We start from the raw sequence: 15,987 nt of genomic DNA on the forward strand, positions 1-15,987 counted from the left end.
CAAATTGAGCTGACCTCAGCGCTATTAACCATGATGTCTTCCCTTGTTGCAAAATTATGCAATTAAGTCTAAAGATGGCTATCTGGAACGCCAATGGACTAAGTAATCATAGATTAGAAGTCGAACATTTCATTGTAACTAAAAACATAGATATACTTATGATATCCGAAACTCATTTCACTATCAAGTCTTTTTTTTAAATTAATGGTTACGACCTTATTACTTGCAACCATCTTGATGGTAAAGCACATGGTGGATCTGCTATTATTGTTAAGTCCGCTTTAAAATATAAGATACTAGAACCAATCTCGTTGCCTTCAGTTCAAGCAGCCTCTATTGAAATCACAAGCGTTAATGGAGGAATCGCCATAACCGCACTTTATCTACCTCCGTTTTTCAAAATAGATAAAAAGTCAATTATTACGTTTTTCAACAAACTGGGCAGTCGATTTCTGGCTGGTGGTGATTTCAATGCCAAACATACTTGGTGGGGATCTCGTCTTACTAATCCGAAAGGTCGCGAACTATACAAATGTATAACAGAAAAAAATCTTAACGTTCTTTCTACCCACTTACTGGCCCACTGATTCTAACAAGATACCTGATTTTATCGATTTTGCTGTTCACTTAGGAATTGATTCCAACCTCCTCGAAATAATCAATGATGATGATCTTAGCTCAGATCATTCCGCTCTCATTATTAATATTAATTCGCCTGCTTTAGTCACTGCTCAGAAGCAGCGTATATTAAATAAGAGATCTGACATAAAACTTTTTCAAGCCCGACTTGAGTCCAATATTAATCTCAAAATGGAGATTAACTCAACAAGAGATTTAGATGATGCTGTGGAAATATTTACCAATAAAATACACGAAGCCGCCTTTTTAGCTTCAACGAACAGTTGTAAAAAACCTTGTCGAACACAAAGAAATAGGCAACCATATTCTGATGAAGTCTCTGAATTGGTTAAACACAAGAGGCGACTTCGAAGGATTTGGCACAACAGCAGGAATCCAAATGACAAAACAGTCCTTAACAAAGCAATCAAGGAGCTTAAAACTAAGTTGGCTGAACTTAAAGAAGAATCGATAGGAGAATACCTCAAAAATGTTGATCCAAACAAGGACGGGGACTATAGTATATGGAAGGCCACCAAATACCTAAAACGGCCCACCCTAAGACAGGTTCCGGTAAAACATGCCAACAATTCTTGGTGTAGATCAAACACAAGCAAAGCTCATGCTTTTGCCAACCATCTTAAAGCTTCATTTGAGCCATTTAACTTCAACAGTACCAGCCAACGCCGGGACGTTGAAGAATACATCGACAGTCCATGCCCAATGGATAAACCTCTAACAAGCGTAAGACTCTCAGAAGTTCAGTCGGAAATTTCGCGGATAAAAAACTCAAAGTCTCCAGGTCACGACAATATCGACGCATGGACAATCAAAAATCTTCCCAAGAAATGCCTGTTATTTTTAGTGTTGCTTTTTAACTGTAGCTTCAGGCTAAGTCATTTCCCTACGCAGTGGAAATTTGCTGAAATAACTATGATACCAAAGCCAAACAAGCCGGAAAATGAGTTATCTTCATATAGACCAATAAGCCTACTGACAATATTCTCGAAAGTACTCGAAAGAATATTTCTTCAAAGATTACTGCCAGAGCTGGAAAGGCAATCGATCATCCCAGATCATCAATTTGGTTTCAGACAAATGCACGGCACACCGGAACAATGCCATCGTATTGTGAAATCTATACTTTGTAGCCTGGAAGAGAAGAAGTATTGTTGTGCGATTTTCCTAGACATTGAGCAGGCATTTGACAGAGTCTGGCACTCAGGCCTACTGTACAAAATTAAAAAGATGCTACCTACCCCGCTCTATCTCTTCCTCAGATCCTATCTGAGTTTCAGGCATTTCTACGTTAAAATTCAAGACGAAATATCGGACATACACGAGATAAAAGCAGGAGTCCCCCAAGGTAGTGTTCTGTGACCAACGCTCTATACAGTTTTTACCGCAGACATGCCAATACTATAAGACGATAAATTAATAGTTGCCACCTACGCAGACGACACTGCTATACTTTCATCCTCCTACTCGGCTAGTGAAGCTGCTGAAACCGCACAATCACAGCTAGATCAATTGCAATCCTGGCTTAGAAACTGGAACATCTCGGTAAACGCCTCAAAATCTGCTCAAATAACCTTCACATTGAGAAAAAAAGAGTGCCCCAGCGTAAATCTTAATGGAGTCATAATTCCTAAATCCAATAGGGTAAGATACCTCTGATTACATTTAGATAAAAGACTTACTTGGGGTGAACTTATCAGAGCCAAGAGAACACAGCTCAAAATTAAAATAAGAAAAATGTATTGGTTGCTTGGCCCCAAGTCTAAACTTAGTCTAAAAAACAAAATGTTTCTCTACAAAGCTGTGGTAAAACCTGTATGGTCTTATGGCATTCAAATTCGGGGTACGGCAAGTAAATCCAATATAAATATTATTCAAAGATACCAGTCAAAAACTCTTAGACTGATTGCTAAGGCTCCGTGGTATGTCAAAAATATCCATCTCCACAAGGATCTGAACACATCTACGGTGATTGACGAAATAAAAAGATAAGGCTCTAAATACATCACAAGACTAAATTTCCATCCCAACACACACGCCATAAACTTATTAGACAACAGTGAAGACACACGACGACTTCAAAGACTGCATCCTCTAGACCTGCCCTTTAGATCGTAAGAACTAATTAAGTAGTTAATGCAAAAATAGTCATACGATACATTTACTGATCACCCTTACTTTAAGGCCAAATGACATTTACTTATTGTTTTACGACAGATTGTAAATAAAGATATGCAATATAAAAAAAAAAACTACGCTCTATACTAAGCCGCGTCAACGCACCATATAATTGGATCTTCGCCAGATTTCGTCTCAACCCGGTTCCTGTGAGCGATCAACCCGATTTAGCAACAGTTTTCGCAGTGCGATTAATTAAACTCGGCCGTACCGATAACATTTAAATGTATTTACAATTGTATTGTATTTTAAATATAACACAAATTACAGTGAATGGTACAACCGATAACCCGCGTATTTTCATTTTCTTTCCGGGTGTAAGTGGGATTTGAATACCCAAATAAACTGTGGAATTAAACATGGACAACATGGTACGTTATTTAACATGGTATTTAATATTAATGATATAAAGATTAATTTAGTTAATATATTATTTATTTTTTTTCGGGAAAACAATGAATCATCAAAAAAACGAAAAGAAAAACTTTAATTTTTAATTTAGAAATTAGTGTTTTTGTTATAGTGTCGGGGGAGGTAGAGCTATAACCTATTTTTTTTACTAAACTACAAGGTTTCTACTTAACATATAAGCTTAAACATTTTCCCCATCTTTCCACCCGTTAAAAAAAAGAGCGTTGAATTAGGTTGGTCACTTGCATAAAATGAGTACTGCTTTATTAATTTCTTTTTAATTAAATACTGAAATATTGCTACATTGTTCTAGGCGGGTCGTATATAGATGGCATAAGGAGGCTCTATCGGAGCCGGTATGAAAATTGGACAATGGGCACCGCCCACTTTTTGGCGAAATTCCATATCTCGGGGCCCGACAGACCGACTTCGACTAAATTTAGTATGGGATATTCTTTTAATATTTCTATGTCACAGTGTGAAAATGATCGACATCGGACTACAATCACAACTACTTCCCATATAACACAATTTAAAATTCCATTTGGATCTTTCACTTTCCAGTACACAAATTAAGAAGTAATTGATAAAGCGGAATAAAATTTTGCGGTAATAATTTCCTTAAAGTATGCTATCTTTGACCAAAAATTGTTCAAATTCAACCAAAAATGTTCAATCCCATAGGTACCGAATATGAGGACCTCTGTACCTATAGTTGACTTTTGATCGAAAATATCGGTCATTATGTGAGATATGCATATCGAAAATGGGTTGAATCGGGCCAATATTTCCCAGAGCCCCGATATACATAATATAAAGATTTTCGTACTTATAGGTGACTTTATGGTGGATATATCCGCCAATATTTGGGCCAACTCATTGAAAAATGCAGAAGATGTTTTATTCATAACAGTGTGTTTTTGCGTCTAAAATAGATTCAATTGGGCGAAAACTTGACTCTCTCCCCATATAACTATTACCAAGATTTTCGAAGATCCACTTGACTTTGTTCCATATGATTGGTGATTGTACAAAAGGTACCTTAAGTACCAGGGAACATTTTTTGAGTATGTGGCATATTACTCGTAGTATTATGTGGAATGAGCAAAAATGAATAAAACCTGGTTGATACTACCCCCTGCTCAAATATATAATAAATAAATAATAATAATCTTCCTCCCGAAATTTTTTACTCGTTTTATTTTCATATATTGCATTATTATATTCAGTCATTTATTTTTATTCATTGTCATTCATAAAATCACTTTTAATAATTTTTCCTGTTTTTTGAGACCATATGCTCCCAGGGGCGTCCTAATGTATTTCCCTGCCTTCGATTGCACTCGAACTCAGTTCTTCCTTACTTGTTATGTGTATTCCATCTATGAAACCGGCTATTCCGACTATTCCAGGTATTTTGTACTTTCCAAATATGTGATTTCTTAAAATCAATTTTTCGCTTTCATTCCTAGACCACAAATGTACTTCTCTAAGAGGCATATCACTTTCTAAATTCCTCTTACGATTCTCCATGAACATCAAGTGGGTTACTGCGATCTTTTAATAGTTTAATTCTATTTTTTTGTTTTCTCCTTGTTCTAATAAAAGGATAGTTGAAATTGCCGAACTCATTGTAAATTTTAATAGAATTGCTTTCTCAAGATTTGTTACTTTCGTAAACAGCTGATTCGAATATTGGTTTTGCGTATGGTCGAAAAGAAGAAAATCAAAACAGATTCTGTAATACCATTGAAAAACATAATTTGTTTGAATTTCTGACAGCTAAGCAAATCTATCTTGGATTCCGAAACACTCCTGAATAACTGAAATATGTATTTAAAATATAAAAAAACAGGAAGGAATGTTTTAAACAAGAAAATTTATCGCAAAAACCAGTAGAGTTATTAAACCAAATCTCACTGCTTAAAACTTTGGAAAAATTTGGCTTTTGTGTTTAAATTTAAGTTACTATATAAAAACACGCAACAACCATAGTGATTTAGACTGCTTCCAATTGAAAACAGGTTTATAAAAGGTTGACATTTGTTCTAAAAAAGAAAAATTATAGAATAAAATGCGTATCACAACATTAAAAAAAAACATGCAAATAATGTTTGATGCATAAAAGCTTCGACAAAGCATCTATCTATTGGACTGCTCGGAGAGCTCCTCCCCGATCCCGACAGAGCTTCTGCTATTGCGCAACGTATTAGTTTTGCGGGGATACCAAATTCAGACATCGCGTCATAAAGGCAGCTCCTTTTTTTGCCATGGTCGTCATCAAAAGTCGGGTCACTCATCAAAGGCAGTTGGTATCTTTTCATTGGGGTCGTTTGGCGGGTCCCAAACCCAGCGCAAAACCCAGTGGAGGGGATGTTTCGCCTTCTCACTTTAGGTCGCCTTCAAACGGTTGTTTTTTGGCTACTCATAGGTATCTTGGTCTAGAACCGGAAGTCGTAAGCTGCTTGAGCCATATGTAAAAGAGTCGTTTCTGGACACTCCCAAGTTAATGGCATTTAGAGAACTTTCCTCACTTGCGTGAGCTTCTACACATGACTCCATTCTTCAGTTAACACATAACTTTATTTTATGATTCCCTGAGAATGACTAATTTTATTCTTCTTGTTTGTGAGCTTACTGAGTTCAGCTCACTGGAAATACTAATATGTATACATTTTTAATAATACATAAAAGATACGTATGCATGTATTCTCATGTTAAGTATTTGTGAATGTGTTATCGCCAATCAAGAAGGCACAAAACTTTTTGAGCATCTCAAGTACACTCTGTACCAAACATTAACATCTGTATGTACTATATGTACTATATGTATATATGTATGTAAGTATGTAGGGTTTTCTATGGCACAGCAGTGAGTAAGTTCAGCCTTCATGATAAAACAATGGGTTTAGGCTGATCGATTTCGCCGGAGCACGAAATATAGTTCGCTGTAGTACTAGATTACAACATAAAATTCCCCAATCTACCTGGCTGTTTCCGGATCGAAAAGCTACCAACCAGACCGATCATGTTGTGAAAGGAAGAACAGCCGAACTGTCGAAAACTCTACGAGGAGATGCGGCGACTAGCAGAAGGTTCCAAAACCGGAGCATACTTTTGTAGAGGTGATTTAGTGACTGACAAACAGCGCATACTAAAAATATGGAAGGAACACTTGTCCAGTCTGCTGAATGGTAGTAAACGCGTAACACCAGGAGATGGTGAACCCGATTCTCCAATCAACGGCGATCGAGCAAAGCGACGGGGCCGATGGACTGCCGACCGGGTTATTCAAACACAGTGGCGAAGAACTGATAATAAGCATGCATCAGCTTCTTTTCAAAATATGGTTGGAACAAAGCATGCCCAACGATTGGAATTTAAGGGTGCTATGCCCAATCCACAAAAAGGGAGACCCCACAATCTGCGCCAACTACCGTGGGATAAGCCTCCTCAACATCGCGTATAAGGTTCTATCGAGCGTATTGTGTGAAAGATTAAACCGTCAACAAACTGATTGGATCTTATCAGTGTGGCTTTAGACCTAGCAAATCAACAATGCCGAGTTCCCAGCAATCCATTGCTGTGAAGAAAAGTACTGCTCATTTTGCTTAAAGAGTGAGCTATTTCGATGTATACGGCTGCGCTTTCTCCCGACGAACCCAATCGAAACAGTGTGATTGCTAATTGCAATTCGACAGAAAATTACTTACATGAGTGTGCTTTGTTGAATTCCTAATCGTTTTTTATTAAATCAACTAGCATCCTATATTGGCCTCTATCTACTCTTAACATTGGCGGAATCGGTCTTCGTCAGGTGTTGTCAAATTATTATTGCGTCCTTGTCAACATTCCATAACAATAGATATATTGTAAGCCAATTCATCTAAAATTGCACCATTGCGTCATCATCACTTTCGATATCTAGAAGAAAAATGTTATTAACTGAAATTCCGCACAAAAATATTTCTTACCTTCAATGTCCATAATTTCTTCAGCAGCTTCATCAATTAAAGCGTCAGTTAATTTGTCCCTAAAACTTTTTTTCGGCATATTTTCTAATGTGTGCGAAAATTTTGTTTACAAACAATATTTTTCTTCACAGATCAGCTGTGAATTAATGATTTTTGCAAGGGTTGCACAGAAACCAGAAGAAATACGTTCATTGTTGATGGTATTTGTAATTACATAACTTTGCAAACTCAGATGCACAAGATTCTGAATTGCTATATTATGAGTATAAAGGTATATTCATATATTGTGGGAGGCGACTTTAATATGAGGAATGTTTACTGGGGATCGCGCCTAACGACTTATTCCAGGCAGCTCAAGAAACGGGGTGTGGGTTTGTTCAAACAAATACTTCAGACTAAAATAAAGTGTTCGAAAGTCACAACAATTGAACAACTATAAAAAAGAAATTTATGACGGTCATGGCAACAAATACGGTAACCAGTCGACAAAACCCACCTTAATAAGACAACAGCTGAATTAAAACTAGAAATCGCTCATATTAAGAATAAGTCAATTGATAACTATTTATCTCAACAATCCACTCACAAAAAAGATGATTACTCACTCTGGAAAAGTACAAAGTATCTGAAACGTCCAACAAGCCACGTTGCACCATTAATTGTGATAAAGCTTATCCGTTTGGAAAACACCTAGCGGAAACCTTTCTGCTAAATGAGAATAGTGAAATCGCGTTCTTCAGAAGTATCCAATAGGCTCATGCAACAATACCAGCAATCACCATTTGTCAACTTAAAAGTGAAAGATTAAAGTTAAGAAACCAGCTGAGTTCGATCTAAATACAGCTAAAAAATAAATATAAAATACAAACCGAGCATTCAACCATAGAATAAATTTATAGAATAACATCCGAAATTGAAAAATCCCTGGAGGAGGGACCACAGCTGTATGCCATGACGTTGAGTTAAGAATTATCGTATAAAAACTCTCACCAAAATTGCTGACAGCAAGTTAAAGTAAGAAGGAAGAACACCCTACATAAAAAATATCTAAGGGAAGTAAAAAATTAAATCCAATTCTAAGCTTGTATGTATATATATTTGTGAATTTGTGAATAAGTGGCAAAAACAAAAGAAATATAAAAGAAATAAACATAATTTTTATAAGTATTTTAAAATTTTTGAACTAAGAAAAACTAGAAAGTGAAAATGGCTACAAGTTCAGATGAAGCATTAGCTCGACTAATTTCGGTACATACAATAAGTTTGAAAAGAGAAATAGAAAATTTAAAATTACAAGTTAGAAATTTGATAGATGTTCATAATGTGGTCGAATTCGGGGCACAATCCATAGATATAACAATAAGATGTGACGAAACATTAGATATAATAAGATCCCTTCCCGAATTTAATGGGAAAGGTTACGTAAGTTGGCGGAAAGCCGCTACAAATACTTTGATTTTGTACGAAAAAGGGAGTCGGAGATTCTATGCCGCCTTAACAATTTTAAGAAAAAAAGTAATTGGTGAAGCAAACTATACTTTAACAAGTCACGGTACAGTCCTCAATTTCGGGGCAATAATTAGCCGATTAGATTTCGCTTATGCAGACAAGAGACTGATATCCTTGTACGGGAATTAAACTTAATAAGACAAATGAATATGAACTTGATTGTCTATTATAATACAGTAAATTCTCAATTGACTTTAATGATTAACGAAACTATAATGACATATGGTAATAATTCGGATATTACCAAGAATATAACAAAAGACATCGCGTTGATGCATTAAGAGTTTTCATTACGGGACTCAACGCTCCTTTAAATAATATAATAATATCAATAAATCCGACCGATCAGCCTAATGCTTTAGCGAAAGCACAGGAAATGGAATCCAATCAAATTCGTATACAATTTGCTAACACTTACAGTCTACAGAGACAAAATAACAATTTTAATAATAACAAGCCCACCTTTAGGCAATATAATAATAAAAACCAATATCCTAATAATTTGAGATTTAATCAAAGGCCACAACAATTTAACAATACCTATAATAACAGATCATTCGGATTGCAAAACCAATCCCAACCACCCAATTTAGACAATCAACTAATATAAGGCGAAAATCCCCTATATAGGGAAACATCCCCTATATAGGGTTGTGCGCTGGGTTTGGGACCCACCACGTAAAAAGCTCACCCCAATGAAAAACCAACAGCAGCCTCGGATGAGAGACCCCCCTTTTGATGACGACCATGGCAAACGAAATAAGGACTACGAATTAAGGGCATGCACCTGGAAAGTCCGGTCCCTTAATTGGGAAGGTGCCGCTGCCCAGCTGGTTGATGTCCTCGTAAAAACAAAGGCTGACATCACCGCCGTCCAAGAAATGCGATTAACGGGACAAGGACAGAGACGAGTAGGTCTTTGTGACATTTACGAAAGTGGCCATATAAAGGAGCGCAAGTTTGGTGTTGGATTCGTGGTAGGAGAGAGACTCCGTCGCCAACGTCTAGCCACAATCGGCATCAAAGCGAGGTTCTTCAACATATCGCTGATCTGCACCCACGCCCCGACGGAAGAGAAGGACGATGTGACCAAAGATGCCTTCTATGAGTGCTTGGAGCGCGCTTATGAAGGCTGGCCCCGCCACGATGTCAAAATCGTGCTTGGCGACTTTAACGCCAGGGTGGGCAAAGAAGGTATATTTGGCACTACGGTCGGTAAATTCAGCCTCCACGACGAAACATCCCCAAATGGGTTGAGGCTGATTGACTTCGCCAGGGCCCGAAATATGGTTATCTATAGTACTAGATTCCAGCATATGAAGATTCATCAAGCTACCTGGCCGTCTCCGGATCGAAAAACTACCAAACAGATCGATCATGTTGTGATAGACGGAAGACACCTGTCCTAACATCGACTCGGACCACTATCTTGTTGCAGCTAAGATTCGCACCCGCCTCTGTGCAGCAAAAAACGCGCGCCACCAAACACAAGGAAGGTTCGACGTCTAGAAGCTGCAATCACAACAGACAGCCGAACGATTTTCTACTCGGCTTGCACTCCTGCTCTCTGAGAGCACTTGCAACAACTCGGTATAAGGGAACTGTGGGACGGCATTTCAAACTCCTTACGTACAGCTGCAACCGAAACCATTGGTTTTCGGAAAGTGCAAAAGAACAGCTGGTACGACGAGGAGTGCCGTGTCGCCGCGGAGAGAAAACAGGCCGCCTACCTCGCAACGTTACGATCGACCACTACGTGGGATGGGATAAATACCGAGAGTTGAAGAGGGAAGCGAGACGCATTTGTAGACAGAAGAAGAAAGAGGCTGAAATGCGTGAGTTCGAAGAGCTTGATAAGCTGGCCTACAGGGGTAATGCTCGAAAATTCTACGAAAAAAGGCGGCGGCTTACAGAAGGTTTCAAGACCGGAGCATACTTTTGTAGAACCCCCAAAGGTGATCTAGTCACCGATGCCCAGAGCATACTTAAATTATGGAGGGAACACTTCTCCAGCCTGCTGAATGCCAGTGAACGCACAACACCAGGAGAAGGAGAACCCGATTCCCCAATCGATGACGACGGAGCAGACGTTCCATTACCCGACCATGAAGAAGTTCGAATAGCAATTGCCCGCCTGAAGAACAACAAAGCGGCAGGGGCCGACGGCATGCCGGCCGAGCTATTCAAACACGGCGGCGAAGAACTGATAAGGAGTATGCATCAGCTTCTATGTAAAATATGGTCGGACGAAAGCAGGCCCAACGATTGGAATTTAAGTGTGCTATGCCCAATCCATAAGAAAGGTGACCTCACAATCTGCGCCAACTACCGTGGGATTAGCCTCCTCAACATCGCATATAAGGTTCTATCGAGCGTATTGTGTGAAAGATTAAAGCCACCGTCAACAAACTGATTCGACCTTATCAGTGTGGCTTCAGACCTGGAAAATCAACAACCGACCAAATATTCACCATGCGCCAAATCTTGGAAAAGACCCGTGAAAGAAGAATCGACACACACCACCTCTTCGTCGATTTCAAAGCTGCTTTCGACAGATCGAAAAGGAGCTGCCTTTATGCCGCGATGTTTGAATTTGGTATCCCCGCAAAACTGATACGGCTGTGTAAGCTGACGTTGAGCAACACCAAAAGCTCCGTCAGAATCGGGAAGGACCTCTCCGAGCCGTTCGATACCAAACGAGGTTTCAGACAAGGCGATTCCCTATCGTGTGACTTTTTCAACCTCCTTCTGGAGAAAATAGTTCGAGCTGCAGAACTTAATAGAGAAGGTACCATCTTTTATAAGAGTGTACAGCTGCTGGCGTATGCCGATGATATTGATATCATCGGCCTTAACACCCGCACCGTTAGTTCTGCGTTCTCCAGACTGGACAAGGAAGCACAGAAAATGGGCCTGGCAGTGAACGAGGGCAAAACGAAATATCTCCTGTCATCAAACAAACAGTCGTCGCACTTGCGACCTGGAACTCACGTCACTGTTGACAGTCATAACTTTGAAGTCGTAGATAATTTCGTGTATCTTGGAACCAGCGTAAACATCACCAACAACGTCTGCCTAGAAATCCAACGCAGGATAACTCTTGCCAACAGGGGTTACTTCGGACTGAGTAGGCAATTGAGAAGCAAAGTCCTCTCTCGACAAACAAAAACCAAACTCTATAAGTCACTCATAATTCCCGTCCTGCTATATGGTGCAGAGGCTTGGACGATGTCAACAACTGATGAGTCGACGTTGCGAGTTTTCGAGAGAAAAGTTCTGCGAATGATTTATGGTCTTTTGCGCGTTGGCCAGGGCGAATATCGCATTCGATGGAACGATGAGCTGTAGGAGATATATGACGACATTGACATAGTTCAACGAATTAAAAGACAGCGGCTACGCTGGCTAGGTCATGTTGTCCGAATGGACGGAAACACTCCAGCTCTGAAAGTATTCGACGCTGTACCCGCCGGGGGAAGCAGAGGAAGAGGAAGACCTCCAATCCGTTGGATCAGGTGGAGAAGGACCTGGTTACGCTTGGAATATCCAATTGGCACCACGTAGTGAAAAGAAGAAACGACTGGCGCGCTGTTGTTAACGCGGCTATAATCGCGTAAGCGGTGTCTACGCCAATTAAGAAGAAGAAGAATTCCTAAACGAAATGGTGAATCTATCAATAGTCATCAGCTTCCGCAAAAACATCAAAGAATCAATAACATCCAAGAAGGTGATTTTTTAAACGAATCAACACCCTTCCTTATAGATATATTCAGACAATTACGAGGAACTAATAGAAAATTAAGTTCTAATAGACACAGGGCAACAAATTGCTATTGCACACCGAATATTTTACCTAATAGACAAAGGTTGGAAATTGCAAAATGTGTAAAAACAATAAATGGCTTTACGTTGATTACTCACTCTTACAATGCACACATTTTTGGTTACTTGACACGATTTTATGAAATTAACAATTTGCAAAACGACAGGGATGAATTTATTCAGTAAAGCAAGAATACAACTAATAGCATTTGTAACAAATAATTGTAAAAATAAAGAGAAATTCTGTACACTTTACGAAACAGAATTAGGACAAATAGATAATATAAAAGTTGAAAATGTAAATGCGGAAAAAATAAGAAAAATAAAACATAAAATCTTAAAAATCCACGGTAACATAAGTACAAATTTACTGTTTAGAACTGATGTTAAGGCCGAAATAAGAACTGTAACAAATGTACCAATGTGTAGGAAACAATATCCATACCCTCTTTCAGCGAATGCATTTGTGATTAAGAAAGTTACGAAAATGTTAAAAGAAAACATAATTAGGGAAAGTAAAAGTCCTTATAATTCACCTATTTGGGTAGTGCCCAAAAAGGGAATTAACAACGGCAAGTCTTCCTTCAATTTTTCAGAGAGCCATGGACAACATATTTCGCCAATACGTAGGGAAATTTTTTCATGTTTACATTGACAATATCAGATTATATTCTAGCAATGCTGACGAACACTATGATCACTTAGAGAAAATAATAAATATCTTGCATGAAGCTCAAATGAAAATTTCACCAGAAAAATCCGATTTTTTTAAGACCAGTGTTGAATTTTTGGAATACAAGGTAATGACAGATGAAAAAGTAGAAACCATTAGAATATCCTATACCAAAAACTTTACGCCAGTTAAGAAGTTTTTTGGGAATCACTGGGTATTATAGAAAATTTGTGCGAAATTACGAACACAATACTAAACCATTAACTAAATGTTTGCAAGGAGAAATTGGTAGAATATCACAAAACCAATCAAAAAAAAGTAGAATTAGAATTAGATGATGAAGCCTGAAAAGCAGTGGCGGGATTAAAAAATGAACTAATGCAACAGGTTGAACTAACTCAACCAGTTTTTAATTAACTACTGATGCATCAAACGATGCAATAGTAACCGTCCTGTCACAAAACCAAAAGCCAATAATCTTTATATCCAAAACATTAAACTCAACGGAAAATTACGCCATTGTTTAGGCATTGAAAAGCTTAAGAAATTACTTATATGGAGTTGCTGATTTGGAAATTCATACAGATCATCAACCCCTTAATTTTGCTGTATCGCCGAGAAATCCAAATTGTAAGATGTAGCGTTTTCTGGAAGAGCAAACTGTAAGTATGTACTTTACCAAAATCTTTATTTCCTTTGTTGGTTTGTCAGTAGAAATGTATAATCTCAGAATTCTATTTGCACAGATGAGCCAGCGAGATTTGCACATGTTACCTGATATTTTATAGAGATAAGCTTGGTCTGTGCTAAGTTGGGTCGGATTAATAACCTCAGAAGGTAATTGCCAGGATGGAAAACTTTAAAATTTGACAACAGGCAACTTCTCACAATCAGGGAGCAGTTTACCTATGTCGCCAGAGAATGTATTTGGACTCTATAAGACACCATCTATGTGTTCGAAAAGAGCACGAAATGGAAGTTCGTTGAAATGTAGAAGACAAACAACCCACTGTAATAGCCTACCTATTCTTTCTTCTAGTTTCCGAATGATTCCACCTTTCCAACCTGTGTTCGTGTTGGTGCCATCAGCACCGACAACTTCTAGATGTTCCACATCAACTGAATTGTCTTGTAAATGTTGCTATATAGCTTGCGTCTCATCACCAGCTGACCCGGAAGTAGAGGTGACGTGGCCAAAGTAATGACAACCAGGTTCCGCTATAAGGGAAATATGTTCCTCTTTGACAGTGTCGCGGTAGTACTTTTCACCTTCGCTGACTTGTGTAAGTGTATTGTCTTTGCGGACGTCAAAATACAGCCCATATACAGAGTCAATACTTTCGGTGTTTTGGAGCTTAACTCCAACACTTTTTTGCCCGACTAATCTTGCATTTGTCAGTGACAATAGCTAGCCTGATCCTCTGTTATCAAACCTGCTTTTTTGGCATCCAGGAAATTTGATGAAAAAATATTTGTGTGGAGACCTATCCGAACGTGTCCTTTGGCGTATGTGAATGAATGAATGAGTGATAGCGCAAAACAAAAAGTTGCATTGGAATCAGGAAGTACTAAGGCAACTTTTCCGCACTATTAGAAATCCCGAATCGAAAAAAGTCCGGAATCGATTGTACATAAGGTACCTTAATGAAACCCCAGGGAACATTTTTGAGTGTGTGGCATATTATTAGTATGTGGATGAGCAAAAATAGATAAAATCTGGTCGATACTACTTCCTACTCAAATATATTCAATATAAAATGTTCGAGTTGCACCCGAAATTAGCCCTTCGCTACTCGTTTAATTTTAATATATTGCATTATTATATACAGTCATGCATTTTTATTCATTTTCATTCATAAAATCATTTAAAATAATTTTGCCCGGTTTTGAGACCAAATGCTCCTACGTGTAGCGCTAAGAACTTAAAGATTCATTTTTGAGGTCAATGTTTGATGATACAAATCAAACATGGATTGCACCCGACTTTTACATATTAGTTTTATTTAAAGTTTAAATTTCAATACCTGTACCTGGTTTTATATATGTATACATATAAGCAATAAGTTCACAAAAAAGTTATTGTACATACTTCCTTCCTTTTACTTACATCTCTGAGTCAAAAAGGCATATTTCGATTCGTTGATCTCAGGTGTGTAAAGTTCTTGGAAAATTGCTGATTATTATGCTTGCTTATAATTAAAGCAATCCTAATTTTTTCACCATATGCAGTCTAATGCAATATAGCAAGAAAACTAACGTCAAAAAGTAGGCATTCGATACGGGTTGCCTGGCAAATATTCTGCTATTAAGTGTGTAAATGCCTCAAAAGGGATGGAATCACTTAGTGGTGTGTGCTGTCCAATATTTTGGGTACAAAATTATTCAGAACCAGGAAGCGCTAAGTTCGGGTATAACCGAACACTTCATACTCTTGCAAAGTCAATTGGTATACTTGTATGAGATTTCTGTATATATTTTAATTAGAAGTGAGAAGTGTTGCTTCAGTTATTTACATTCACAGTGAAATTAATTGATCCACTTTTATGCAAAAAAAATATGAGAAGTTGCATTATAGCTGTACTGAGGCATATAAAATTGAGGTATGTATACATATACACAGGGTTCTCATTTACTACTCCGTAGCAGCAAAATTTCTAAAATTATTGCTATGCTATCGCTACCGCTCTCAGTTTGTCGGGGGCCGCAGCATAGCCTTAGCATAACAATGTAAAGTATGTGCTCTACTCTGCTCCGAGTTTTGTTAGGTAAAAAACTATAGCTGGA

The sequence above is a fragment of the Bactrocera tryoni genome, unplaced genomic scaffold (genome assembly GCF_016617805.1).
Source record: "Bactrocera tryoni isolate S06 unplaced genomic scaffold, CSIRO_BtryS06_freeze2 scaffold_7, whole genome shotgun sequence".
In the NCBI taxonomy this organism is placed as follows: Eukaryota; Metazoa; Arthropoda; class Insecta; order Diptera; family Tephritidae; genus Bactrocera; species Bactrocera tryoni.